This window comes from Lissotriton helveticus, chromosome 1_2 (assembly GCF_964261635.1).
Source record: "Lissotriton helveticus chromosome 1_2, aLisHel1.1, whole genome shotgun sequence".
In the NCBI taxonomy this organism is placed as follows: domain Eukaryota; kingdom Metazoa; phylum Chordata; class Amphibia; order Caudata; family Salamandridae; genus Lissotriton; species Lissotriton helveticus.
Window position 1 is genome coordinate 215,113,202 of NC_136058.1, and position 19,224 is coordinate 215,132,425.

The following is a 19,224-nucleotide window of genomic DNA, read 5'->3' on the forward strand; positions in this document are numbered from 1 at the left end:
CACCTTGCTGCTTGGCGCAGTGACCAGTCACCACTACTGCTGCATTTCCCATTCAGTCTCAGCGATGGATAAAAGGGATCCAAACCAGAGGAAACTCAGCTTCGATAAGACCTCCCTCCTCACCACAGACCCTCCACCTGGGTCAGCCTCAGGGGCTGCCGGCGCTGTGGACGCGGGGGACGCTGCGTCAATGATGGCCGCCATGATGGGAGAAATGTGTGCTGGCTTCAAGGCTCTAGACACTCGCTTTGATACTCTCGAACAAAAACTCTCAGACATGAGCTCCACAGTGCAGGCTCACGATCGTAGACTCGACTTAGCGGAGTCCAGGATATCGGCTGTTGAGGATGGTGCCACGAAGTCGCTGAAACGACTGGAGCGTGTCGAGAAAATTCTAAAAGATGTGGCCATAAAAAATGAGGACTTGGAAGCGCGTAGCCGGCGCAATAACATTCGAATCCTTGGTGTGGCGGAGACAACTGCCACGGGCCGGTTTGACACCTTTGTTGAACATCTCCTCCTTGAACTATTTGGTAAAGACACCTTCACTGCTGGCTTTGTTGTCGAGTGTGCACATAGGTCATTGGGGCCCAAACCGCGCCCTGGACAACCACCCCGGCCTATAATAGCCAGAATCATGAACTTTCGCGACCGGGACGCCGCACTTCGCGCTGCACGAGAGGCGGGGGAGGTGCAGTGGCAGGGCAGCAAGCTGTCCTTCTTCCCTGATTTCACACTCATGGTGCAAGAGGCGCGTCGTAAATATGCTGGAGTCAAATTCGCCCTCCGTAACCTTGGCCTAAAGTACGGCATGCTCTATCCGGCTAGACTGAAGGTGGAGGTGAATGGCAGATTCCGCATCTTTGACTCTCCAGCCGACGGGCAAGACTTCTGTCACGGTTACAAAAAACAAGGCTCACCATCTGCCTCTGGCTCTGGGCTGCATTCTCCACCCCACAATGACACACAGTCCAGTGCTGACCTTTTTGCCGAAACCGGCCAGGGCTGAATGTCCTGTGACTCTCCCTCCTTGGGCACTACTCGTTCTGTTACTAGTGGTTGAGATCTTTCAGGTTTTGTTGTACGAACATTGACTATGTGGTCACTCTGCCGGGATGCCCGCGTGGCGTGGCGTTACTACCCCCTATGGCGTATGCCTGTGTGCAACTTTTCTTTTGGGGTTTAAAATCTTTCTTTTTGCAGGAATATTCTTTCATATTATGGTTTTCACAATTTGTAGCTTTCATTGTGCTTCAACACTTGATTGGGGTCTGCCTCTCCTGAGATGTTGGGAGGCTGGATGGTGGGTGGGGGATGGGATATGTGTCATTTTTGTGGTCTTTTTTGTTTGTGTGTGATAGCGAGATTCATGATATTAGCTTGTCGATGCACGATTACAGCTGATCGACATTGGTGTGGCGATATGGCCAGGATAGGTCTTCAGGCTGGCCCTTCCAGACTGACGCTGATGACTTGGAATGTTCGGGGCTTGAACACCACGCGGAAACGTAAACAGGTTCTGAACTATGCAGCACGTTACAAGGTGGATGTCCTCTTCCTACAAGAAACCCACCTGGTACAGACAGACACCAACTCTTTGGCCAAGGGATGGGGTGCGCATAGAGTATTTTCGTGTTATAGTAAATATGCAAGAGGTGTAGCGATTCTGGTTCACAAACGTGTTCCCTTTGTGTTGACTGATAGCAAGACTGACGATGAGGGCAGGTACGTGCTGATCTCTGGAGTGCTGTACGGGTACAAAATTGCACTGGTGGGTGTCTATGGCCCCAATGTGGACTCCCCGGCCTTTTTCCAAGACCTCCAGCTTATGCTGCTTCGTTCTGACATCGATTTATTGGCAATGGGGGGTGACTTCAATGTACTGCTGAATCCTGCAAGAGACAGCACTTCCCTCTCCCCGGACTGCAAGCCACTTGCCCGCTCGGTGATGGCGGAAATTTGTTCTCACTTTTCATTAATAGATGTTGAGGCCAGGTTGCACCCACTCGCCCCTGATTACACACACCACTCAGGTTTTCACAACACTAGCACCAGAATAGACTATTGGCTACTCTCCCCAGGCTTGGCGGGGTGGGTGGATGGTCTTTCCACTCCGCCGCGCACGCTCTCCGATCACTCTCCTGTGGTGTTGACACTGGCGGTCCCGAGACTGGGTGGCTACGAACGGCAGTGGCGCTTCCCTGGCAGGGCCCTACTGGACCCGGTTTTTACTGAGGAGGTCCGCACTGCCATTGATGATTATTTTGACATTAACACTGGCTCTGTGACCTCCTGGGCCACGCTATGGGAGGGCTTTAAGGCCACCATACGCGGGGTTTGTATTGCCAAATGTGCCGGAGCCATGCGTGACACTCGCACCACTTTGACCCGCATAGAAGCTGAACTCTACGCGTTGGAGGGGGAGATACTCAGAGATCCCTCGCCGACCCGAGAGGCCAAACGCCTCGAGTTACTGCTAGAGTTTAGGGACGCTGCTGACAGAGAGCTACGGTTCTTAGGTAAACACTACACAGCGCGTCAGTATGGAGAGGGAGAGAGGCCGGGCAAGATGCTGGCGCAGCTGCTCCGCCCACCGCACCAGGCAGCTTACATCACTGACATACTCGACTCACAGGGCACATGGCATTACCCCACTCCCGACATTTGCGACACCTTCTTGTCGTACTACAAACTTCTTTACACTTCTACACTGTCAGGGGACTACTGCAACCCGGGGTCGTACCTAAACGAGATAGCCATGGTGTACCTGGAGAAAAACATGCAGGACTTTTTGGCTGAGCCCATTACGCCGGATTTCATAATTGAGGCTATAGACTCATTGAAAAGTTCCTCAGCGCCGGGTCTTGATGGGTTTTCTGCTGACTTTTATAAAGAGTACAAAGAGGAGCTGGTGCCACGACTTGTCGAGGTGTACGCAGAGGCGCTGGAGTCGGGCGTTCTCCCCTTCACTCTCCGGGAGGCGGTCATTGTTCTGCTGCCCAAGCCGGGTCGCGATCCCTCACAATGTAGCTCTTATAGGCCTCTATCCCTCCTAAACCTTGACTACAAAATTTTGGCCAAGGTTCTAGCGATCCGCTTGACCCTGCTTGTGGATACCATTGTCTCACCGGCCCAGTCTGGCTTTGTCCCACACAGGTCTACCTCCTTAAATCTCCGTACACTGTTTTCTGTTCTGCATAAAATTGACCCTTCAACCCCGGCGGCTGCGGTGTTTCTGGATGCGGAGAAAGCGTTCGACACCCTGGAGTGGCCCTTTTTTTTATCGATCATGCGGAGAATGGGCATGCCCGCGATGTTTGTGGCCACAGTGGAATTGCTGTACTCAGCGCCCACTGCTCGGATACGTTTGAATGGCACTATAACTGAAAACTTTGCACTTTCTAGAGGGACCCGGCAGGGCTGCCCCTTATCCCCGCTCCTGTTCATCCTTGCGATGGACCCCTTAGTACGTCATTTCCAGGAAAAACACCTCCACAGAGGACTCCAATTCCGCACCGGCCCACTCCTCGTCTCCCTATATGCAGATGACACGGTCTTATATGTTCGAGCCTCTAGTACCAACTTGGAACCATTGATTTCTGAGATTATGCGCTTCGGCGACTATTCGGGCCTCAAGATAAATTGGCACAAGTCACTTATTTTTCCACTGACCCCCTCCACCGTGCAGTGGAATTGCTCTTTCCCTCTTGAATGGTGCACGGACTCCGTTAAGTACCTTGGAGTCTGTTAGACCTGGCATCTTTGGCGTGGTTTCCCCCTATCTTTTTGCCTCTACCTCCTGTATTTTTGATGCTGTGCTGGATTTCGTTTTTGCTGGTTTAGATGCTTTGGACACTCTGCCACTGCTGATCAGTGCCAGAGTGTAAGTGCTCCCTGTGTAAATTGTTATTCTGATTGGATATACAGGTTTGGCATGTTTGTATCACCATGAAGTCCCTAGTAAAGTGCACTGGGTGTGCCAGGGCTGGTGATGACAAATGCTACTAGTGGGCCTGCAGCACTGATTGTGCCACCCACAGGAGTAGCTCTAAAATGGTGTCTCAGGCCTGCCACTGCAGTGCCTATGGGCAGTTTAGAACTGCCATGTCCTCCTGGCCAGTGTCCCCACTGACCAGGCCTAACCCACCCCTATGGAAGGCCCAAGGTACCCCCCTGGGCAGGGTGCAGTGTATGTGAAAGGTAGAGCATGTACTGGTGCAGGTAACATGTTCTGGTAGTGAATTACGGCCATTTTCGTTTTTCACTATTGTAAGGCTATCTTGCTCCATGGATTAACATGTGGGATGCTGGCTACAGTGGTTAACATCATTTCTTCCCATAGGAACAAGATAGGACATAAGTATCTAGTATCCCTGAACTCAGAATTTAATAACACATCTTTTAGGAAAGGTTGTTTTTAAATCCTGGGTTTGAGAACAGCACTTTTAGAAAGTTGCTGTTCACTTGTCTATCCCTTCAGTGTGCATGGGCCTGTTTGTGTAATGACTGTCTGGTTTGTGAGTGACAGGGGCTGGGGAATTCCCCAGCAGGATGGATGAGTCAGCACTAGGCTGAATGACTGCAGTTGCAACTGGAGTGGTGGGAGGAGTTAGCACCTGGGCTGAATAGGGCTGTGCCTGCCTTCCACAATGCTGGCTCCACCCCCCTGCTGGGCGGCTGAGGACCTTGCCCTCACTCTGAAAGGAAAGATGCAGCCAGCAAAATAAAGTGCTCAGGATCCACCCAGAACTGGTTCAGACCGGGCTCAGGGCCCACATGCAGCAAGAGAACAAAGACTTTAGGGGTATAAGTACAGGACCCCTGACAACAGAAAATTAGATCATCCTGGAAATCAAGAAGGAACCTCTGCCAAGGAGAAAGCTGAAACTGAAGAAGGAAGACTGTCCAGCTGTGGCTCTGCTGGACTGACCTGTTGCTTTGCTGCCAAGGAGAGGGGAAGGACTTTGCTTTGTGCTGTGTCCCCTTGCTTGAAGGAATCTCCAAGGGCCAGAGAAGATCTGGCTCCCTGTTTTGAAGTCCCAGGAACAAAAGGAGTTCACCCCCAGCTTCCCTGAACTCTGCTGAGAGAGTTCTGTCCTTCCTAGAGTGCTTGATCCAGTTGTGGGGCCTCTGGAAGTTGTACCTGAGCTGGGAAGCTTGAAACTGAGCTTGAGTGACTTTTGAACTTGAAAAGTGTCGCATCGCTCGCTTGCGGAGCGCATCCCCGACAGTGCGAGAAGTTTCCCGCCGCTACGGAGGTCGAGATCGTCGCAGCGCCTGACTCCGCTGCCAGAGACGTCGCATCCTTCGTTTGCGGGACGCACCAGACCGGTGCGGGAGAATCGAACATCGCTGCGAGTATCGTCGCAGAGCCTGTCGTCGCTGGGTGAGAACGCCGCACCGCTTGCTTGAGGACCGCATCTCATCGCTGCGAGCATCGTCGCAGAATCAACGCATCGAGGAGCTGCGAGAGAGAGGATCACCGCTGGACCACGCATCGTCGCCCCGGAGATCGTCGCAGCCCCTACGAGATCGTCGCATCGTGCCTTTGCGAGAACAGACTTCCTACGGAACCTACGCATCGGAATCCATACAAGTGGCCTTCCTCCCCATACAGACCGGATTCGTCGCAACACGCCCGCTGCTGCAGCGGGGCTGTCGCATCGCCTCCCCAGGGTCTCAGGAGCAACGCATCGCTTGTTTTCCACCGCACCAGCTTCTGCTTTTGGAACTTTGTTGCAACTAAAAGGTACTGTGAGTAAACGTGACGCAACTGTGAACTTTTCACGCATCAGTAGAGAATTCTATCGCAACGTAGAGAATTCTAACGCAACCTTAAGAACTCTTTTTGAAACCATATTCTTGAACTGTGTATGTTGGATTTTTGTCGTTTTGGTCTTGTGTAGTTTAGATTAAAAATACCTTTATTTTTCTAAACTGTTGTGGAGTCAGTTTGTGGTGTTTTCACTGTGTTACTGTGAGTGTTGGTACAAATACTTTACGCATTGCCTCTGGTTAGCCTAGACTGCTCGTGCCAAGCTACCTAGAGGGTGAGCAGGGGTTATCTCAGAGGGTTATCTCCTTGCCCTGACTAGAAGCAAGGGTCCCTATTTGGACAGTGGTACCTACCTCTGCCAACTAGAGACCCCAGATCTAACATTGGTGGTCAGGCGGTGGGATTTGAACTTGTATTTGTACTTGACCCACAGTAATTGGTGTACATCACTAGTGAGTGCAGACCACTACGCCACCGCATACTACTGGTTTTTGATTTTTCTATTTTTGATTAACTCTTCCAAGCATCATGTCTTTGAATGGGAAAGCACCCAGTAAGGAGGCAGAAGTAGAATTGGAGTTTGCCATTGGAGATTTGTATTCATACAAAGTGGAGCAACTTAGGAAATTCTGCCTTGAGTTTGAGTGCCCCATAAAGAGCGCCTACAGAAAGGAGGAGCTGCAGAGAATCTTGAAGGCCCATTGGGAGGCACAAGAGGGAGATGATGATGTAAATGGAGGGAATGGTTTTCAAGTCAAAGATCTGCCAGTGGGCAGAGTAGGCTCAGGAGCTGGCAGCAACCACTCCGGTAGGGGCCTCACCCCAGAAGAGTTACAAGAAAATCAGAGAATGAGAGAATATGACTTGGAAGTCATGAAAATGAAACTGAGGCAATTGGAATTGGAGAAAGAAAGGGCAGCGGAAGACAAGAGAGAGGCTCGTGCCCTAGAGGAAAAGAAATTGCTTTTGGCTCATGAGTTGAGCATGAAAGAACTGGATCTTAAAGCCAAGGAGGTGGATGCCAGTTCAAATGGTGGCAGCGCGCAGCCAGTGCATGGGGGTAAAGTATATATTCCCAAGGACCTGGTACAGAATTACCATAGGGGTGAGGATATTTATGCCTGGTTCACTTCGTATGAAATTGCATTGAAGATGAATGGTGTGCCTGATCAGCATTGGGGGGCGGGCCTGTGGAAACATTTTGAGGCTTCTGGGAGGAGTGCTCTAGAGCCCTTAGAATTAGCAGGTGCCATGACCTACCCCAATATGAAGGAGGCCTTATGTCTCAGGTATGGCCTTACCCCAGAGCAGTACAGACTGCAGTTTAGGAACTCCAAGAAGAGAGAGTCTGAGACTTGGATGGAGTGTGTGAATTTGTACTCGCGTGCACTGGAAGGTTGGATGAAGGGCAGTAAAGTAACTGATTTTAAGGGGTTGTTGCATTTAATCAGTTGGGAGCACTTGAGTAGTCTTTGTGTTCCAGAGCTGCGCCAGCATCTTTTAGACAGCAAGCTGACAGACCCCATTGAGCTTGCTAAGGAGGCGGACCGCTGGACCAGTACCAGGGTCCACAGAGGAATTGTGGGTACCACAGCCAAAGGTGGGCAGGGTCCCCAGCAGAAGAGTGGGGGGGACAAGGGTAATCAAAAGGAGTTCTCAGAAGGGCCCCAAAATAGTTCCCAGGGAAAGGAATCCCAACCCCCCAAACCTAAACAGCCATGGCCCTCTAAGGGCAGGCGGGACAATAAAGACAACAGGGGCCCACCTACCTGCTATCACTGCAATGAGGTGGGCCACATAGCTCCAAAATGTCCCAAGAAGAAGCAAGCACCCACTGGTGCCCCCGCCCCAGCGTTAGCTAGTGTAGCTTTGGGAGGGGATTTGGTTTCTAGTGATTGGGGGGAGCTAGCAGTTATGACCCTTGTCTCTCTAGGAGACCAAGAGGTGGTCCAGGAAACCTTACTGCCCTCTAACACTAAGAAATATGGGCAGAAGGTGACCATCAATGGGAGGGAGATTGAGGCTCTGAGAGACACAGGAGCCAGCGTGACATCCGTGAGGTGTCAGTGGGTGTCTGAAGAGCAAATCATCCCGGGTGTACTCCGCCCTGTAGTGGCAGCTGACAGTTCAGTGCGCTTCAGCAAGCTGGCACGTGTTCCCTTTGAATGGGGGGGAGTCTCTGGTCTTTTGGAGGTAGTTGTCAGTGATGCCTTGCCTGTAGACTGTCTGTTAGGTAACGACCTGGAGAGTTCTCCATGGAAGGATGTAGAACACAGAACTCACTTGGAGATGTTGGGTTTGCCTGCGTGGATCTGTGTGTCCACACGTGCTATGACAGCCAGTAGGGGGGGGTCAGCAGAACTGGAGCCTGAAACAGTGGCCCAGAGACCTGCCAGGAGAGGAAGAGGCAGGGGGCGCGGGAAACCAGCCCCAGCCGTTCCCACGGTCCAGGAGGAAGCAGAACCTGAGGGGGATGCCCTGGAACCTACAGGGGAACAGGTAGCCAAACTGGGAGACTTGCCTGAGCTGACCCATTGGCAGCAGGAAGGTGGTCCCTCCAGGGAGGAATTCTGCAAGGCGCAGAAGGAGTGCCCTTCCCTCATTGGTCTGCGGCAACAGGCTGTAGATCAGGCAGCAGGTGGAGCAGCCAGAGATCACTTCATCTACTGGGAAGATGACTTGTTATATAGCGAGCCTAAGTTTGCTGAGCCTGGTGCAGCCCGTGTGCTGGTGGTACCCGAGCGCTTCAGAAACTTCCTAATGGGTCTGGCTCATGACGTGCCTCTTGCAGGACATCTGGGGCAAGACAAGACCCTAAACCGGCTTGTCACCCACTTCCACTGGCCCCAGATGAGAAAGCACGTTGGTTCCTTTTGCAGATCTTGCCACACCTGTCAAGCCAGTGGCAAGACTGGAACAAAGTTGAAGGCACCCCTTCAACCCTTCCCAGTAGTGAGCACCCCTTTCGAGCGGGTGGGCATAGACATTGTAGGGCCCCTGGACCCCAAGACAGCCTTAGGTAACAGGTTCATCCTGGTCTTGGTGGACCACGCCACCCGGTACCCGGAAGCAGTCCCTCTCAGGACAATCACAGCACCCGTGGTGGGCCGTGCATTGATGGGGATCTTTTCCCGTGTGGGGTTCCCCAGAGAGGTGGTCTCCGACCGAGGTACCAACTTCATCTCTAAGTACATGAAGTCTCTGTGGGAGGAGTGTGGGGTAACTTATAAGTTCACCACTCCTTACCACCCTCAAGGAAATGGGTTGGTTGAAAGGTTCAACTGGACCGTGAACGGTATGATTATGGGCCTAGCGGAGCCCATGAGACGCAAGTGGGACGTCTTGTTACCATGCCTGTTGTTTGCCTACAGGGAGGTGCCTCAGAAGTCCCTAGGGTTCAGTCCCTTTGAACTCCTGTATGGCCACCCTGTTAGAGGACCTCTCTCACTGGTGAAGGAGGGTTGGGAAAAGTCCCGTGGGAAACCCCCCAGGATGTGTTCAGCTATGTGCTGGCCATCCGCAACCAGACACAACGCTTCAGGAAGCTCGCTCAGGCGAACCTGGAAGCAAGCCAGGAAGAAATGAAAAGATGGTACGACCAGAATACCACTCTGGTCGAATTTCAACCTGGGCAGGAAGTGTGGGTGATGGCGCCAGTGGAGCCCTGTGCGCTCCAAAACAAGTGGACTGGGCCATATGAGGTGGTGGAAAGGAAGAGTGAGGTAACCTACCTGGTTAACCTGAAGACTCCCAGGCAGCCCCTGAGAGTCTTGCATGTGAACCGCCTCAAACCACACTTTAAGAGGTCTGAAGTAACCATGCTCCTGGCTACAGATGCAGGAATGGAAGAGGATAGTGATCCTCTCCCTGACCTCCTGGCAGTTAAGGAGCAAGATGGGTCAGTGGATGGTGTGGTCCTCTCGCCCACCCTGACCCCAGAACAGCAGAGTGACTGTCGCCAAGTGTTGGGTCAGTTCTCCTCCCTGTTCTCCCTGACCCCAGGAGTCACCAACTGGTGCGTCCATGATGTGGACACTGGAGACAGTCTGCCTGTGAAACAGAAATTTTACAGGGTAGCTGACAAGGTCAGGGCCAGCATCAAGGAAGAGGTTTCCAAGATGTTGGCGCTAGGGGTGATTGAGCCCTCCAGCAGCCCCTGGGCTAGCCCAGTGGTCTTGGTACCCAAGAAAGCTGCTACCCCCGGTGGCCCTCCAGAACTCCGGTTTTGCGTGGACTACCGTGGGCTCAATGCGGTCACGAAGACTGACGCACACCCCATCCCCAGAGCTGATGAGCTCGTGGATCGGTTGGGAGCTGCCCAGTACCTCAGTACATTTGATTTGACTTCGGGGTACTGGCAGATTGCCTTAACTGCTGGGGCCAAAGAGAGGTCTGCATTTTCAACACCAGAGGGGCACTTCCAGTTCCGTGTCATGCCCTTTGGGTTGAAGAATGCCCCTGCCACATTCCAGAGACTGGTTAACCAGGTACTGACCGGGCTGGAGGAATTCAGCGCCGCATACCTGGATGACATTGCTGTGTTCAGCTCCACGTGGGAGGAACACCTGCAACACCTCTGCGAAGTGTTGAAGGCTCTGCAAAGGGCAGACCTCACTATCAAGGCCAGCAAGTGCCAGATAGGGCAGGGATCTGTGGTGTATTTGGGACACCAGGTGGGGAGCGGCCAGGTGGCGCCCCTACAGGCCAAGATTGATACCATTCTGGCTTGGGAGCCCCCCAAGACCCAGACAGAGGTGAGGGCCTTTTTAGGACTCACCGGGTATTACCGACGGTTTGTCAAGGGATATGGCACCATTGTCGCCCCCTTGACAGAACTCACTTCAAAGAAGTTGCCCAAAAGAGTTGACTGGACTGACGCCTGCCAAACTGCTTTTGAAACCCTGAAAACTGCTATGTGCACAGCGCCGGTGCTCAAGGCACCTGACTTTTCCAGTGAGTTCATAGTTCAGACAGACGCTTCAGAGCATGGTGTGGGAGCAGTACTCTCACAAATCACTGAGGAGGGAGGAGACCAGCCGGTAGCCTTCATTAGCAGGAGACTACTCCCCAGGGAACAGAGGTGGAGTGCGATTGAGAGAGAAGCATTTGCTGTGGTCTGGGCTCTGAAAAAGTTGAGGCCCTACCTTTTTGGGACTCACTTCCGTGTTCAGACCGACCACAGGCCCCTCAGATGGTTAATGCAGATGAGGGGTGAGAATCCAAAGCTGTTGAGGTGGTCCATCTCCCTACAGGGAATGGACTTTACGGTGGAACACCGCCCTGGTACAGAACACGCCAACGCTGATGGTCTGTCCAGGTTTTTCCGCCTTAGTGAAGAGAACTCCCAAGAGGGTGGGTAGTTCTCCCCACTTTCAGCTGGAGGGGACACGTGTTAGACCTGGCATCTTTGGCGTGGTTTCCCCCTATCTTTTTGCCTCTACCTCCTGTATTTTTGATGCTGTGCTGGATTTCGTTTTTGCTGGTTTAGATGCTTTGGACACTCTGCCACTGCTGATCAGTGCCAGAGTGTAAGTGCTCCCTGTGTAAATTGTTATTCTGATTGGATATACAGGTTTGGCATGTTTGTATCACCATGAAGTCCCTAGTAAAGTGCACTGGGTGTGCCAGGGCTGGTGATGACAAATGCTACTAGTGGGCCTGCAGCACTGATTGTGCCACCCACAGGAGTAGCTCTAAAATGGTGTCTCAGGCCTGCCACTGCAGTGCCTATGGGCAGTTTAGAACTGCCATGTCCTCCTGGCCAGTGTCCCCACTGACCAGGCCTAACCCTTCCCTTTTTGTGCACATCAGCCACCCCTATGGAAGGCCCAAGGTACCCCACTGGGCAGGGTGCAGTGTATGTGAAAGGTAGAGCATGTACTGGTGCAGGTAACATGTTCTGGTAGTGAATTACAGCCATTTTCGTTTTTCACTATTGTAAGGCTATCTTGCTCCATAGATTAACATGGGGGATGCTGGCTACAGTGGTTAACATCATTTCTTCCCATAGGAACAAGATAGGACATAAGTATCTAGTATCCCTGAACTCAGAATTTAATAACACATCTTTTAGGAAAGGTTGTTTTTAAATCCTGGGTTTGAGAACAGCACTTTTAGAAAGTTGCTGTTCTCTTGTCTAACCCTTCTGTGTGCATGGGCCTGTTTGTGTAATGACTGTCTGGTTTGTGAGTGACAGGGGCTGGGGAATTCCCCAGCAGGATGGATGAGTCAGCACTAGGCTGAATGACTGCAGTTGCAACTGGAGTGGTGGGAGGAGTTAGCACCTGGGCTGAATAGGGCTGTGCCTGCCTTCCACAATGCTGGCTCCACCCCCCTGCTGGGCGGCTGAGGACCCTGCCCTCACTCTGAAAGGAAAGATGCAGCCAGCAAAACAAAGTGCTCAGGATCCACCCAGAACTGGTTCAGACCGGGCTCAGGGCCCACATGCACCAAGAGAACAAAGACTTTAGGGGTATAAGTACAGGACCCCTGACAACAGAAAATTAGATCATCCTGGAAATCAAGAAGGAACCTCAGCCAAGGAGAAAGCTGAAACTGAAGAAGGAAGACTGTCCAGCTGTGGCTCTGCTGGACTGACCTGTTGCTTTGCTGCCAAGGAGAGGGGAAGGACTTTGCTTTGTGCTGTGTCCCCTTGCTTGAAGGAATCTCCAAGGGCCTGAGAAGAGCTGGCTCCCTGTTTTGAAGTCACAGGAACAAAAGGAGTTCACCCCCAGCTTCCCTGAACTCTGCTGAGAGAGTTCTGTCCTTCCTAGAGTGCTTGATCCAGTTGTGGGGCCTCTGGAAGTTGTACCTGAGCTGGGAAGCTTGAAACTGAGCTTGAGTGACTTTTGAACTTGAAAAGTGTCGCATCGCTCGCTTGCGGAGCGCATCCCCGACAGTGCGAGAAGTTTCCCGCCGCTACGGAGGTCGAGATCGTCGCAGCGCCTGACGCCGCTGCCAGAGACGTCGCATCCTTCGTTTGCGGGACGCACCAGACCGGTGCGGGAGAATCGAACATCGCTGCGAGTATCGTCGCAGAGCCTGTCGTCGCTGGGTGAGAACGCCGCACCGCTTGCTTGAGGACCGCATCACATCGCTGCGAGCATCGTCGCAGAATCAACGCATCGAGGAGCTGCGAGAGAGAGGATCACCGCTGGACCGCGCATCGTCGCCCCGGAGATCGTCGCAGCCCCTACGAGATCGTCGCATCGTGCCTTTGCGAGAACAGACTTCCTACGGAACCTACGCATCGGAATCCATACAAGTGGCCTTCCTCCCCATACAGACCGGATTCGTCGCAACACGCCCGCTGCTGCAGCGGGGCTGTCGCATCGCCTCCCCAGGGTCTCAGGAGCAACGCATCGCTTGTTTTCCACCGCACCAGCTTCTGCTTTTGGAACTTTGTTGCAACTAAAAGGTACTGTGAGTAAACGTGACGCAACTGTGAACTTTTCACGCATCAGTAGAGAATTCTATCGCAACGTAGAGAATTCTAACGCAACCTTAAGAACTCTTTTTGAAACCATATTCTTGAACTGTGTATGTTGGATTTTTGTCGTTTTGGTCTTGTGTAGTTTAGATTAAAAATACCTTTATTTTTCTAAACTGTTGTGGAGTCAGTTTGTGGTGTTTTCACTGTGTTACTGTGAGTGTTGGTACAAATACTTTACGCATTGCCTCTGGTTAGCCTAGACTGCTCGTGCCAAGCTACCTAGAGGGTGAGCAGGGGTTATCTCAGAGGGTTATCTCCTTGCCCTGACTAGAAGCAAGGGTCCCTATTTGGACAGTGGTACCTACCTCTGCCAACTAGAGACCCCCAGATCTAACAGAGTCCACGTCCATCTTGACACGGTGTCCATTGTCCGATTGAACTACGGACATGCCCTGGATTTTTTGGAGGATAATACGGAGCGGTGGCTCCGTCTTCCATTATCCATGGCTGGCCGGATTGCCATCATCAAAATGATTGTCCTCCCTCGGTTTTTGTATTTATTCAATAATATTCCGATCCCTCTTACAAAGGTTTTTTTTCGCAACTCCGCTCTACATTGCTGCGTTTGGTGTGGGGCGGCAAAAACCCCAGAGTGGCCTGGCGCACGTTGACGTTACCTTACGAAAGAGGGGGTTTCGGAGTGCCGGATTTTTATCTTCATTACTTGGTGGCACAGGGCTCGTATGCACACTCCTGGTTTCACCCAGATGCCAGGGTTCCTTACCTGCGGCCTGAAGCCGACACGGCGCTTCCGGTGCCACTCAACTCCATCCTTCCCAAGGGACTCCCCCAGGACCCGCAAGATATACAGCCGATGTCCACCACGAGCTGGGCTAAGGGATAAGTTGCGGAGACTGCTTCGCATGGACAGGTTGTTCTCCTCTGCGCTACCACTTCCCAACTCTCACTGGCTCCCCATCACTGGCGAATCGGTGGTTTGCCGCACATTGTCCAAATTCCAACTACACACAATTGGTGATCTGTTTCCAGAGGGACATGCTTTCTCCCTGACGGAGGACGTCCGTTTCACTGCCCGTACATTTATGGACGCTTTCACTTTGACTAGACTCCGCTCCACGCTTCGCGCTGAATTCCCCACATTTCCATTACCTCCTGAAGATGACCCCGCACTCACATTTATAATACAAAACCAGGTGGGTACTCACGTGGTATCGAAGCTCTACAAACTATGCATGACTTCACTACCTTCCTCTGATACTGCGGTGCGCGCCGCATGGGAGGGTGACTTGGGCACTCAGATTACAGATGATCAGTGGGAGGCATGTTGCGCTGTCACAAGAGACGTGTCCATGTATAGCAGACACAAGCTTATACATTTTAAGTTCCTAAGGAGGATGTATCACACTCCTGCGCTTGCTCACAAAATAGACGTTGGTAGGCCGCACTGTTGCCCCAAATGCATCGTCAATATGCTGACTTCTCCCATTTGTCCTGGACGTGCCCGCCGCTGCATACATATTGGCTGGAGGTTCACAGGGTTCTGGGTGACATACTGGGCATGACACTGCAACCCACCTCTGAAATTGCGTTGATTGGCTATGTTGTGAATTTCCCACGCCCTCTCCGCAAACTGGCGTCCATTTGCTTCCTTCTGGCCAAGAGGGAAGTAGCGCTGCTCTGGTGTGCACGTCGCGCCCCGACCGTCGGCGCCTGGCTCAGGAGTGTGGCCTACTGCAATATAAATAGCGTGGAATACTCGGCGCTGCTTCCGACTGCTTCCCGCCCGACAGACATTTGGGGGCCATATCGGAGCTATGTTGCGAAGCTTACCCAGAAGACGCAATCCCAATCACTTCATTCCATAGTACCTACGGGGGGGGGTTAGGGTGGGAGCGGCGCAGGCTGCGTGACCGACTTCACCTTGCCTATACACACTTCACGCACAGGCCCTGTCCTACGACCTGCTGTGATTAAGAGGGTTGAGAGTTGGTGTGGGGTAAAAAAAAAAAGAAAAAAGATATATATATATATACACTGTGCATACATGGTCTATATACAATGCACTATGAGTGCAGAAAGCAAGAAATAATAAAAGCAAACGTTGCATAACCACCAGAAAAACACTGTTTTTGTTGTTTTTAATAGCATGAAAATGTGTAACCACTGATAACCAATGTGTTTTTAAGGTATTGAAATAACTTGAAAACACAGAAAACAACCACAAGAATTTAACAAAAACATAAACTGAAAACAGGAAAGCCTAGAGATAAGTAACCAGAAGACCGACAGAGAGTTTGTGGTGGTCCAGCAAACTCCTTGTGCGTTCTACGTGTACCTCCGTTAAGGTGCGGAATCAACATTTGGTATATTCGGAGTTAAAGCACAGCCCCAGTTCCATGTAAAGCATTTGAAAATAACAAAAGCTTCACTAAGTCATTTACGCATCATTGGCCGAGAATCTGCTGGAAAGGCCGTAAAGAGAGGTACTGTGCTCCTACGCATCTGAAAGCCATACATTCATACGGAGCAATGTGAGGGCGAGATCAAACAGGTATTAGGCAGTACGAAGAGACACTTACAAGCAACAAAATTCAAATATAAGAAAGGGTCATCTACTTACTAGAACTGAGCAAAGATATTTATTGTGTGGGACACACTGATGGGGAAGTAACCCTAGAGGACGCACCTCGGGCTGTGCTTGCGGAGCTGTCCATACCCAAAGTGGCACACCACCAAAGATACCAGGTGGTGGCTCAGAACAACACCCAAGGTCTCCTAAAATTAAAAGGCACCCATGGAGACCAAGAGGGAGGTCTAGGTTCTATGGGCTGTCCAAGATGACTCAGAGGCCTGAACAGCACAGGGCCTTAGATATGGTATGGATGAAGCAGGTTCTAGCAGACAGCAGATTGTGTCAGAAAGAATGTTAGCCAAACTCATAAATGGTTACAATGCCACTGTGTAGTATCTTCCTGTTGTGGTTATAATGTTCCCTGTTACCTGGATCCTAGCTGCGTAATCACTCCGCGCTGCCTTCTTGAAACCACCATTCAATACTGCCAAAAAGCTGAATAGTGGAGACAGGTGACATCCTGGCTAGAGAGATTTGATAATTTAATTGATGCGATTAAAGATGCAGATAACAATAAGATGATCAATTATCTTACAAATCTTGTTGGTGAAGGTGTAAAAGAATTCATCAAGAAAATACAGCTAGCTGACGAAATTACATGGAATCAAATCAAAGCAGCCTTGAATCTCAAGTTTTATCCAATGCCAAAAGTAGATTATGAAAGGTACATCTCAGCCAAGAATGGCAGAAATCTGATGAGGCCATTCGTCAAATTTGTTGTTGAGAGACTGGAATGATAATCAAATACAGTGAGTTCAATGAATTTAATGATGAGGAAGCTATAAGCCTCAGAGTGATTGACGAGCGATTTCTCATGGATGCCAGAAACCAAAGAGCATACTGATCGGCAAGCTGTCGACATGGAGGCCAGAGGTGCCCAGAGTTAGCCAGTCATGAATGTGAAGAGTGAGCGAAAGAACAAGGCCGAAGGACGTAGAGTGAATTCTCCACAGAAAAAGAAGTTGTGCTTCAGGAATCAATTTTCATTTCCACATGAAGGTAAATGTCCTGCCACTGGGCAAATCTGCAAAAGCTGTGGAAAGGAGAACCAAGACAAAAGGGCCACCCGAAGGTTCCAAAGCAATCGACACATGTCCATAAGACCAAGCGACCACATCAGCGGAGGCAAATCAACATCAAACAAAGTTGACTGACATGTAAATCTTTGTCAAACAGTTCTTCTGTATGAACGTCAAAATTACAGTACATTACTTAGGTCTTGGCCTTCTAGGTACAGGAAATGGCAGTGTCTGGCTTCGATTATGTTGTGTACACATGGAATGGTACACATGGTTCATCTAGGTACTCCCTGGGGATTATCATGCAACATCCAAGAGGGAAAATTCTAAGGCTAATCACCTATATAAAATGAGTTATGTGTAACAAGGGCACGTATTGTGTCTCAGCAATGCTTCAATATTATGGCAAATAAACAAGGCTACATACATTGCAGCTTAGATTGACTCTGTGACAGGTAGTTGAAACATAGACGTAGTGTGGCTAGCTACCTCCAATTTAGCAGACCGGTTGGACACTTCTCCAAGAATGACACATGGCCATACCTGGAACACTTTAACATAGATCACGTAATGAAATTCAACCAATAGCATGTGGTTCTGTCCATGCATTTCTGTACAGATTGTTACCTAGATGCACATAAACTCATACTTAATCCATGTGATGAGTGTGTTCATGCATGCCATAGATCTCAAATATTTGAGTATATTGTGCTGTATCTTACAGGTAATTGACTGAGAAGGTTCAATGGTGACAATTCATGTAGATACAGTATGGGTAACGGCAGCAGTAGATGGACTGTGAATTTGCCTGCATGCTGTCAACATAGGGCATACATGCCTGTAGTTCATAACACGTTGCCCTTATTCCTCACAAAACACTACAAAGCTATGGACACATGTCTATTAAAAGACATTGGGAATATGAGGGCATGAGTCATGTATGTAATTGCATTGGCATGTGTGGATTGATGACATGTCCCACATTGACTCACACCTATTTAGCCTTCACTGAGGTAGGAAACATCACAGCATGTGTGGACCTGCCACACAAAATTGACCATAAATTGCCATGTACAAGCATACACTAGCAATGTGCAACAAACAGACGGTTTGAAGTTCATCCCTCTAATTCTTTGTGCACATCAAGTTTCATGACAACATCCTTAATGCCACCATTCCATTTTGGCAATTGCGCCTCTGTGAACCTATCTAACATGCCACCGTATTGCAGTACTGTGAGGGATGCGCAGGTACCCATGATGAGGGGTGTCACTTGGCACATATCATGATAAATGTGGGCTGAAAGGTGAACCCAAGTAAGTCAATGATATGAATAATGGACTTATACACTTAATGCAACAAATGAGGATATGTAACTTGCCCACTGGTTTTGTTATCATAGATAATGAAATGAAATGAATGAAATAAAGGGCATGGCTACCCGGGAGCGTCCCAGCGCTAAGAGCCAACATGGGAGGGGGTGGAAAGCTAAGGAAACAGAAAAGTCTTGAGTTGTTTGTGGAAGGCCTGATGATTGGGAATGGTGCGAGAGTGAGGTGGAAAAGAGTTTCAAAGTTTGTCGGCATTGTAGGAAAAGAGCCGCTTCTGGCCTTTTTGATTCTGGGGACCTCGGCCAGTCGCAGCTCGTCTGACCAAAGTTTCCTATTTGCTTTGTAGGGGCAGACCTCTCCTTTGCATTGATTTCTGGGCTATGCACAAGGCCTTGAATCAAATGCGTTCCTGCACTGGGAGCCAATGAAGGGAGCGTATTGCAGGTTTTGCTGATTGTCTATTAGATAATCCCGTCAGAAGTCTGGCTGCGCTATTTTGGACTGACTGTAGTTTGGAAATTACTGAGGTGGGGGAGCCCAGATGTAGTATGTTTCCCTAGTCCAGCCTAGAGAGTATGAGGGATTGTACCAGTACCTTTTTTGCTAAGGGGGAGGAGAGGGAGGATTTTGCGGGCCATTCTAAGCAGGCCGAAGCAGGTCGCTGCTGTCTTTCTGGCCTGTTTCCTGAAGTTTAAGTCCTGGTCCAACCAAATGCCCAGGCTCTTGATCTACATCTTGGGGGCTGGGGGTCGACCCATGCCGGTTGGCCACATAAACCTGGGTTTGAAGCTGAGGGGATTGCCCAGTAACATGATCTCAGTTTTACCACCATTAAGCTTCAGCTGGGACATGTCCATCCAGTTCAAGATGTCCTCAAGGCAAGTGTGGAGACTATTTATTTTATTGTCCGCTTGATTGAGTGTGACCACCAATTGCGTATCATCAGCATAGGTCACTATGCGGATTCCCGAGGGGGCTACAATGGCTGCCAGAGGGGCCATATAGACATTGGA